Raw genomic sequence first — 7,267 nt, 5'->3', positions numbered from 1 at the left:
AGGATGGAGAGAGGGTAGACGGGGTGGAGGAACTTTATGAACTGAGGCTGACACTCTCTGTACAGTTATAGTATTAACATTGTCCCCCTAAAAGGCATCCATGTCCTTACCACTTAGACTGGAAGAGAGGACCCTATTAGGAGATAGAGCATTTGCCAACAGTGCAATGACCTTCAGGTACTTAGGGTTGGCCCTCATCAGTATAACTGTGTCCTTTTAAAAAGAGCATTTTGATCTGTAGGTGCAGAAAGAGGGAGTGGGGTGTGTGAAAACCATCAAGACCACTGTGGGGGGTGGGAGCTGTCCCTCCCAGCCCTAGATGGAGCCACCAAGCTTCTCCCTATGTAGGACTGTCTTGGTTAGGGTTCCATTGCTGTGAAGAGACACCACGACCAAGGCAACTCTTATAAAGGAAAATATTTCATTGAGGCTGCCTTACAGTTCCAGAGGTTCAGTCCGTTATCCTCATGGCTGGAAGCATGGCACTGCGCAGGCAGACGTGGGGCTGGAAGAGCTGAGAGTTCTCCATCTTGATGTGAAGGCAGCCAGGAGGAGGCTGGATTCCACACTGGGCAGAGCGTGAGCATTGGAGACCTCAAAGCCCGCCTCCACAGTGACACACTCCCTCCAACAAAGCCACACCTACCCCAATAAGGCCACGCCTCCTAATAGTGCCACTCCCTATGGGCCAAGCGTTCAAACACATGAATCTTTTAGAGCCAAACCTATTCAAACCTCCTCAAGGACCTTCCTATACACCCTGTCCCTCCAAGCTCCTGCTCACGATATTCTGTTCTGCAGCCCCGGCTGGGACGTGCAGGAGAACATGCTGTCTTCCAGATGTGGCCAGTGGTCACCCCAGGTTTCCTAAGGGACTCTGGACAGCGTTGCTTACATCGGCACCATCAACATCCTTTCAACATCCAGCTTTGGAGGCAAGCTGAGAAGACATAGCTCCAGAGCCATCCTCAGCAGAAAAGCTGTCACCCCTGCAGTCTCCAGCTGGAAAGCAGAGTAAAGGTTCTTGCCGCACAAGCACAAAAGGCTGAGTTCCATCCCAAAACGCATGGCAGGAGGCAGAGTGCAGTGTCCTGGGCTTTTAACCTGGCTGGGGACAGCTGAATGTCTGGGGCTTTCTGGCCAGCCTCTTTGGCAAGTCTCTGGCCAGTGAAAGGCCCTGTCTGAAAAGCCAAGTGGACAGTTTGCCTGAGTAATAGCCAGCCTCCACAACATGTGTGAGTGGACACACTTATGTATCTGCATGTGTGCATGTACACACACACACACACACACATACACTCACACTCAGGAGTAGGATTTGAACTGTGGATTCTGTGTTTGCAGTTATGCATCCACCTATAGACACTCTACCCTGGCAGTATACATACCAGCTCCTCTGCACCCAGGGCACACAGTAGGTGCTCAATAAATGTCAGCCAGGCCAGAGGATTCTTCTGTCTCCTTCCCTCTTATTTGTATTTTTCACACTTTCAACCAGAGTGTGTGGTGTTTTCTCTGAGAGACAAAATGCTAGTTAGGTTTTTTTTTTTTTTTTTTTAATTTTAGGTGTGGAAGACGCGTGCCAGGAAAATAAACTCAAGTGCGGGAGAGCGGTAGACAGCTTTGGACTGAAGCTTTCTGCCGGTAACTCTGTGCAGGTTTCCCTCTTTCTCCTGCATCACAGGACAGCATCTCCAGAATTCAGAACCCCTAAACATGAGCTGCAGGGACCTTGGAGGCCCGAGTCTTCCGATGAGGAAACTGAGGCCCAGAGAGGGCCAGCCCACGAGCCCAGTGCAGAGAAGGCACATCCCAGGCTCACTGTGTCATCCTTTCTACCTCCTGTGGCCCCACCTCACAGAGTGTTGGGAGCATTGATCAGCTCCAGGAAGCAGCTGAGGTTCTTAGAGCAAAAATCCATCATCCGGCTAACTGAAGCAGACGTGCCAGGGACAATATGCAGGGACAGGAAGGTCTGAATCTTAGAGTTTCTACTGTTATGATGAAACCCCATGACCAAAAGCCACTTGGGGAGAAAAGGGTTTATTTGGTTGACACTTCCATGTTGCTGTCCATCACTGAAGGAAGTCAGAGCAGGAACGCAAACAGGTCAGAAACCCGGGGGCAAGAGCTGACACAGAGGCCATGGAGGGGTGTTCTTTGCCTGTTTGCCCTTGCCTTGCTGGCAAGTCCATTTCTTTGCTGGCACTAGAGTGATCACAGCATATACTGAAGACCAGTTGAAACACCCAGCCTCTTGGACTGAGCAACTACTGAGTTCTTAGACTTGTGTGTCACAGCTATCCATTGCTGGACTAGCTTGACTGCAGCCTGTGGGTCATTCTGATAAACCTCCTTTCTCTCTCTAGAGGGAGATTCATTGTGTAAGTTCTGTTACTCTAGAGAACCCTGACTAATACAGAGTGCCTTCCCCTGAGAGATGTACAGCTGGCCACGGGACCACACAGGGCTGCAGTTCCCTCCCTGGACAGGTGTTAACCATTATTATTATTTTGTTGTGTTTTGCAATCTTGAGATAGAGTCTTAAAGTGTCCCAGGCTGGTCTTGAACTTGCTAAACAGCTGAGAATAACCTTGAATTTCTGATCCTCCTGCCTCTACTTCCTCAGTGCTCTGATCATAGGCATGCACCACGCACCTGCCTTATACAATGCTGGTCATCAAACTGGAGGTTTCACGTATTCTGTATTCTAGGCAAGTCATCTGTCAACGGAGCCATACCCTCAGCCCTGTCTTTGGCAAAGGACAAATGCAATGGGAACAAGGGCCATCTGTGCACGTGGCACGCAGGGGTCTGCTCCCAGTAGCTCAACCACTTCCTCTCTAGATCTGAGAGGACTTTACCACTAACCGCTAAGAGGGAAGCAGGATGACGGACTGCAGGCTGATGATGAGGGCGTGGCTTCCCTGAGCCCTCTGCTTTCAGAGGCTGGCAGCCTGTGTTTCCTGCAGCGTGGGCTATCCCCAGCTTCCTAACAAAACAACCACTCCCCCTGGACCATAACTACAAGCATCCCATGGTGCAGATGGGGGAAACTGAGACTCAGACGGAAGCTAGCAATTACCTGAAGTCCCGGAGTCGGCGGAGCTGAGTGTGCATGGCTGCCACATTAGCCTGTCACCTTCCACGTGACCTTGAGAAAAGCCCGCTGGCATCTGCCCTGCCCACCCTGAGTCCTGCGGGAGCAGGACCTCTCAGTATCCATCCACACCCTCTCTCCACCACCTCCACATCCTGCAACTCCCCAGTCATGTATAAAACATTCCCAGCCACCACTTATTCCTCATGCATTTTCCATGAGTCCGAGCTCGAGTTAAAACATATAAACATAAAAATACCAAGAAGCACTTTTTTTTAAAGGCCATGTTTCAAAAAATACCAAGAGACTCATTTCTGTGTGTCCTCCTCCCTAGCCCAGCCCCCCCAACCCCCCGGTTGGCTCTGCTCCTGCCCCCTCCTCGCCTGTGTTCCCCTGGCCTCTGTTAACATTGCCTTGCTCTTTTTTCATCTTTATCCCACCATCCTCTTCATCTTTCTCTCCTTCCTTCTTCCTCTTTCTCTTCTACCCCCTCTCCATCACCTCTCCCCTTCCCCTCTTGCTCCCCTTCTTCCTCTTTCTCTATATCATTCTCAGGTGAAATGCAAATCATTTTTGTACCTGTCCCTCTGACCAAAGAGTCTCAAAAGTCGAAGAACTGAAAATTCCAAAAATGGTGACAATTTGGTGTCCTGGAGACCAGGGCTTTGCCCGCAAGTGTGTGAGCTGGCACAGCTTCAGTGGAGATTTCCGGACAGTCCCGGCTCACAACGCGCGAAGTCTCCCTTGGAGCTGGGCGGGTTCATCCCTTCAGACGTGCCCAGGAGCTGCAGTGCCGGCTCAGGTCGTGAGAGCCGGGTAGCTCCAATCCCAGTTACTGTGTCCAAGAGAGCCAGATTCCAGTGTGGTCACGGGCTGCAGCAGCACCTGGAAATCCTAAAATGAATGACAGAGGCAGGTGAGGTGGTAGCCCAGGCCTGAAGCCCAAGCTGTTTAGGAGACTGGTGCAAAAGGACTACAGAGGGAAACCGTATTCTTCTAAAGCTATGCTGATGACATTCTTAGTCTCCAAATGTAATATTTTACTGAAAGGAAGAATATAAAAGTTCGTTCAACAACCATAGAGAGCACAAGTACCTGACATGGTGTGTGCCTCTGGAAGTCAGGGGTGGCTGGCCTCTGGGAGGGTAGAGGCCCTCCCTAACTGCCGAAACGGTTCAGACAGAGGGCCCACCCTGCTGGTGATCAGAGCAGCCCATCCTATGGGAGTTTGACCTTTTAAAAAAAATAAGACATGTGCTTCTGCTTAATGACTATTATTAATGAATATTATCTTTTCACAGGCCATGCCACACGTTGTTCCACTGTTATTATTAATTACTGCTGCCTCGATCAGGGGCACCGATTCCAGTGTTTGTACTCTTGTTGGTTGAAGTAGAGGCAAGCATTTCCCCACAGAACTAGTCCCAGGCCCATAGACACTGCCATGTCCAGAACAGCCAAGCACCTTAGAGAATCTGGCATGGCCTGTCTGGGGAGGCTCTGCAGACACCCAGTTTCCACAATGCACCTCTTCTGAGGCTGGATCACCTCTTCCCCGTGTCACTTCTAACTATAATGATTCTGGTTAGAATCAGCCCTGGCCCTGATAATAGACAGCACGCAAGCTGGACCCAAGCTTCTGGGAACAGCCAGCTGAGAACCCCGGGAGTAGACCTGCCCAAGGAGGCCATCAAACCCCACGGCACCCTTGGGTCTCTACCAAAGGCCTTTATTTGTGTTTTTCTTCTTTACTGCCCTCCTCCAGGGAAGGAAGGAAAACGGGGCCAGCTCTCCCACCTCAACCGTGTGGGTGTGAGCCCTGGAAGGCTCGAGAAAAGCCTGCTTATTTCCATTGAAGAGAGGCGCAGATCAGGGAACTTCGGCCCTATTAGTTAAATAATGGTGCTTAAAAATGCACCGAGTTTAGCCACCTCCCTCCCCTAGAAAAATCCAGACTTTTTTCTATTGAGTATACTTTTTCCCTTGTCCATGAATATTAATGTCCCTCTCAGAAAGATCTACTTGAAAAAAAAAAAAAAAAACAAGAATGAATTAAGTACCTGCAGGTTTTTCTAATTCCTCTTTTTGGTGACACGCCGTCATTACATCAAATTACTGAGATGGGCCCGCTCTTTCTCTCTCCCTCTCTCTTTTTTTTTTCTTTTTGGGTGAAAATTATGGAATATAAAGTATATGTAAATGGAGCAAAGAAAGAGGAAAAAAAAAAACCTGTGAAGGAAGACTGGGGACGGGAAGCATTGGGTATTCAGCCCGCGTAGCAGTCAGCCAATTAATCAAGACGAGCGCGAGGAGGCTGCAGAAGGGATGAGTTCGCCCTTCATGTTGATGGGGCCGGCGCGGGGCAAACGCTACGGCACCTGAACTCACGGTTAGGCGTGCAGAAAGGGATCATGGGAATATCTTGCAGTCTTTGTCTTCCCGGTGAAGGATGGAAAATGTCAAGCTGTTGTTTGGCTGGATGGAGGGGGGCAGGGTGGGGGGGAGAGGCAAGAGCTGCGGGCTGGAGAGCCAGGGTTTAACTCTTTGAGGACCCCTCTGCCTCCCCTCACTCCCGAGCCCCCTTACCTCTACCTTCAGCTCCTTGCCCCCCCCAGCTCCCACTCCCCAGAACAGCTGTGGGAACTCTGCCTGCAAACAGCAAGTGAGAAGGGGCTGACTGATGGTGACTGGGGCAGACAGTGGTGTGTGTGTGTGTGTGTGTGTGTATGCACATACATGTCAGAGGAGCAAGATAAGAGGAATTCTGTCTCCCCCAGACACAGTCTTTGTTCATTCTGGAGTGTGTCTGCCCCTTCTCTCTCCAGCCGATCATGTCCCCTTGGAAGTAGAGGGCCTTAAAATCTGACAGCGGCTGCCAGGAGGGCAGTGGTATGACCAGGCACTGAGACTGGTGTGGCTCGGGGCTTGCTTTGCAAGTACCCAGCCTGCCCACAAGAGCAGCTGGTGGGTACCCTGAATCAAGGTGTAGCCCTGCAGAGCCTGCCATCCATGGGCCTGTGTGCCAGGCTCCTCAGCTGGGTCTGACACTCGTAACAGTGACAATGGTCTGAACAACAGGAATCACAGTTTTCCAACCTTGTCAGCTAACCCCTACCCCAAGCCCCTTCAAGTCCCCCACGGCCTCACCCTTTCTAGGTACTGGCAGATCGATGGTCCCAAGGACAGCTGCACCAAACAGCTGCCAACTGGTGTGTGGTTCTCCCAAGCTGTACTGGGACCGGCTTGGAGGCCCCAAGGATGCACTCTGCAGAGAAGGATGCCAAGGGCAGAGATGTGGTAAGGGACCCAAGGCACATCTCCAGGACAGGCACAAGTTGTTGTCTTTTCTGGGGAAGGGTGACAGATAGACAGCGCCTTAGGCCCTGGCCCACCTGCCTCTCCAAGCCAGCTGTACCCACCCCACCCCACCCCACCCCACCCCAAGGCTCACCTAAATCCTATTCCAGGCATGATCCAGCCTGAATCTTCCAGAGAGCTTAGTACAATCACACAGGCTGTCAGTTTCTCTCTCTCCCCTGCGTAGTTCCTTTGCCCTCTGATGTCTGAGAAATCATGCTCTGACTCCCATCTGCTGTTCCTGCCTGAGTCAGCTAGGTAGCGTCTGCCTCACAAACAGAGGGAAGTCAGGGAAGGCACAGACCTGCTCTGGCCTTCTCACACTCACATACATGACTGGTGACTGCAGACACCAGAGAGGCTAGGAGCCTTAGCCCAAGACATACAGCCCTTGGGAAGCAGGACCCACTCAGCTGGAGCAGCGGCTACCTCCAGCTGCTGACCCCACCCCTGGAAGCTGTGCCTGCCTGCGGCGCCTGTGGAAGCAGATCCTCAGCCCCGCCCCACAATGCTCATTCAGAAGTTTTTAAGGGAACCCCCAAATGAATTTGCACTTCTAACCAGGTCCCAGAGATGCTGATGGTGTAAATTAAGGAGCCCTAAGGAGCCCTTCTGGCTATGCCTATGCCTAGCTTTGACTAAGAAGTCAGTTTGTAGGGGCCTGGGGTGCAGGCCTGTTGTCATAGATACCTGCTAGGCTGAGGCAGGAGGATTCCTTGGACTACAAAGTGAGTTCAAGTCCAGCTTGTGAAACTATGTAAAGTCTATCTCAAAACCTGTATCCCTGGATTTACTCCCCAATCGCACACA

General features: G+C 51.3%; 1 long non-coding RNA gene across 1 annotated transcript; it reads right to left on the bottom strand.

Annotated features, from left to right (window-relative positions):
• Window positions 1–3,486: 3,486 nt before the first annotated feature.
• On the bottom strand, window positions 3,487–6,650 carry LOC132653512 (uncharacterized). Its single transcript, XR_009591242.1, has 4 exons — window positions 6,552–6,650; window positions 6,248–6,447; window positions 4,196–4,333; window positions 3,487–3,994 (listed from the first exon to the last, which is right to left on the bottom strand). It is a non-coding gene; the product is annotated as an uncharacterized LOC132653512 (long non-coding RNA).
• Window positions 6,651–7,267: the final 617 nt, after the last annotated feature.

The sequence above is a fragment of the Meriones unguiculatus genome, chromosome 4 (assembly GCF_030254825.1).
Source record: "Meriones unguiculatus strain TT.TT164.6M chromosome 4, Bangor_MerUng_6.1, whole genome shotgun sequence".
Classification (NCBI taxonomy): domain Eukaryota; kingdom Metazoa; phylum Chordata; class Mammalia; order Rodentia; family Muridae; genus Meriones; species Meriones unguiculatus.
The sequence above is the reverse complement of the archived record's forward strand: the minus strand, read 5'-3'. Positions and strand labels throughout refer to the sequence as shown.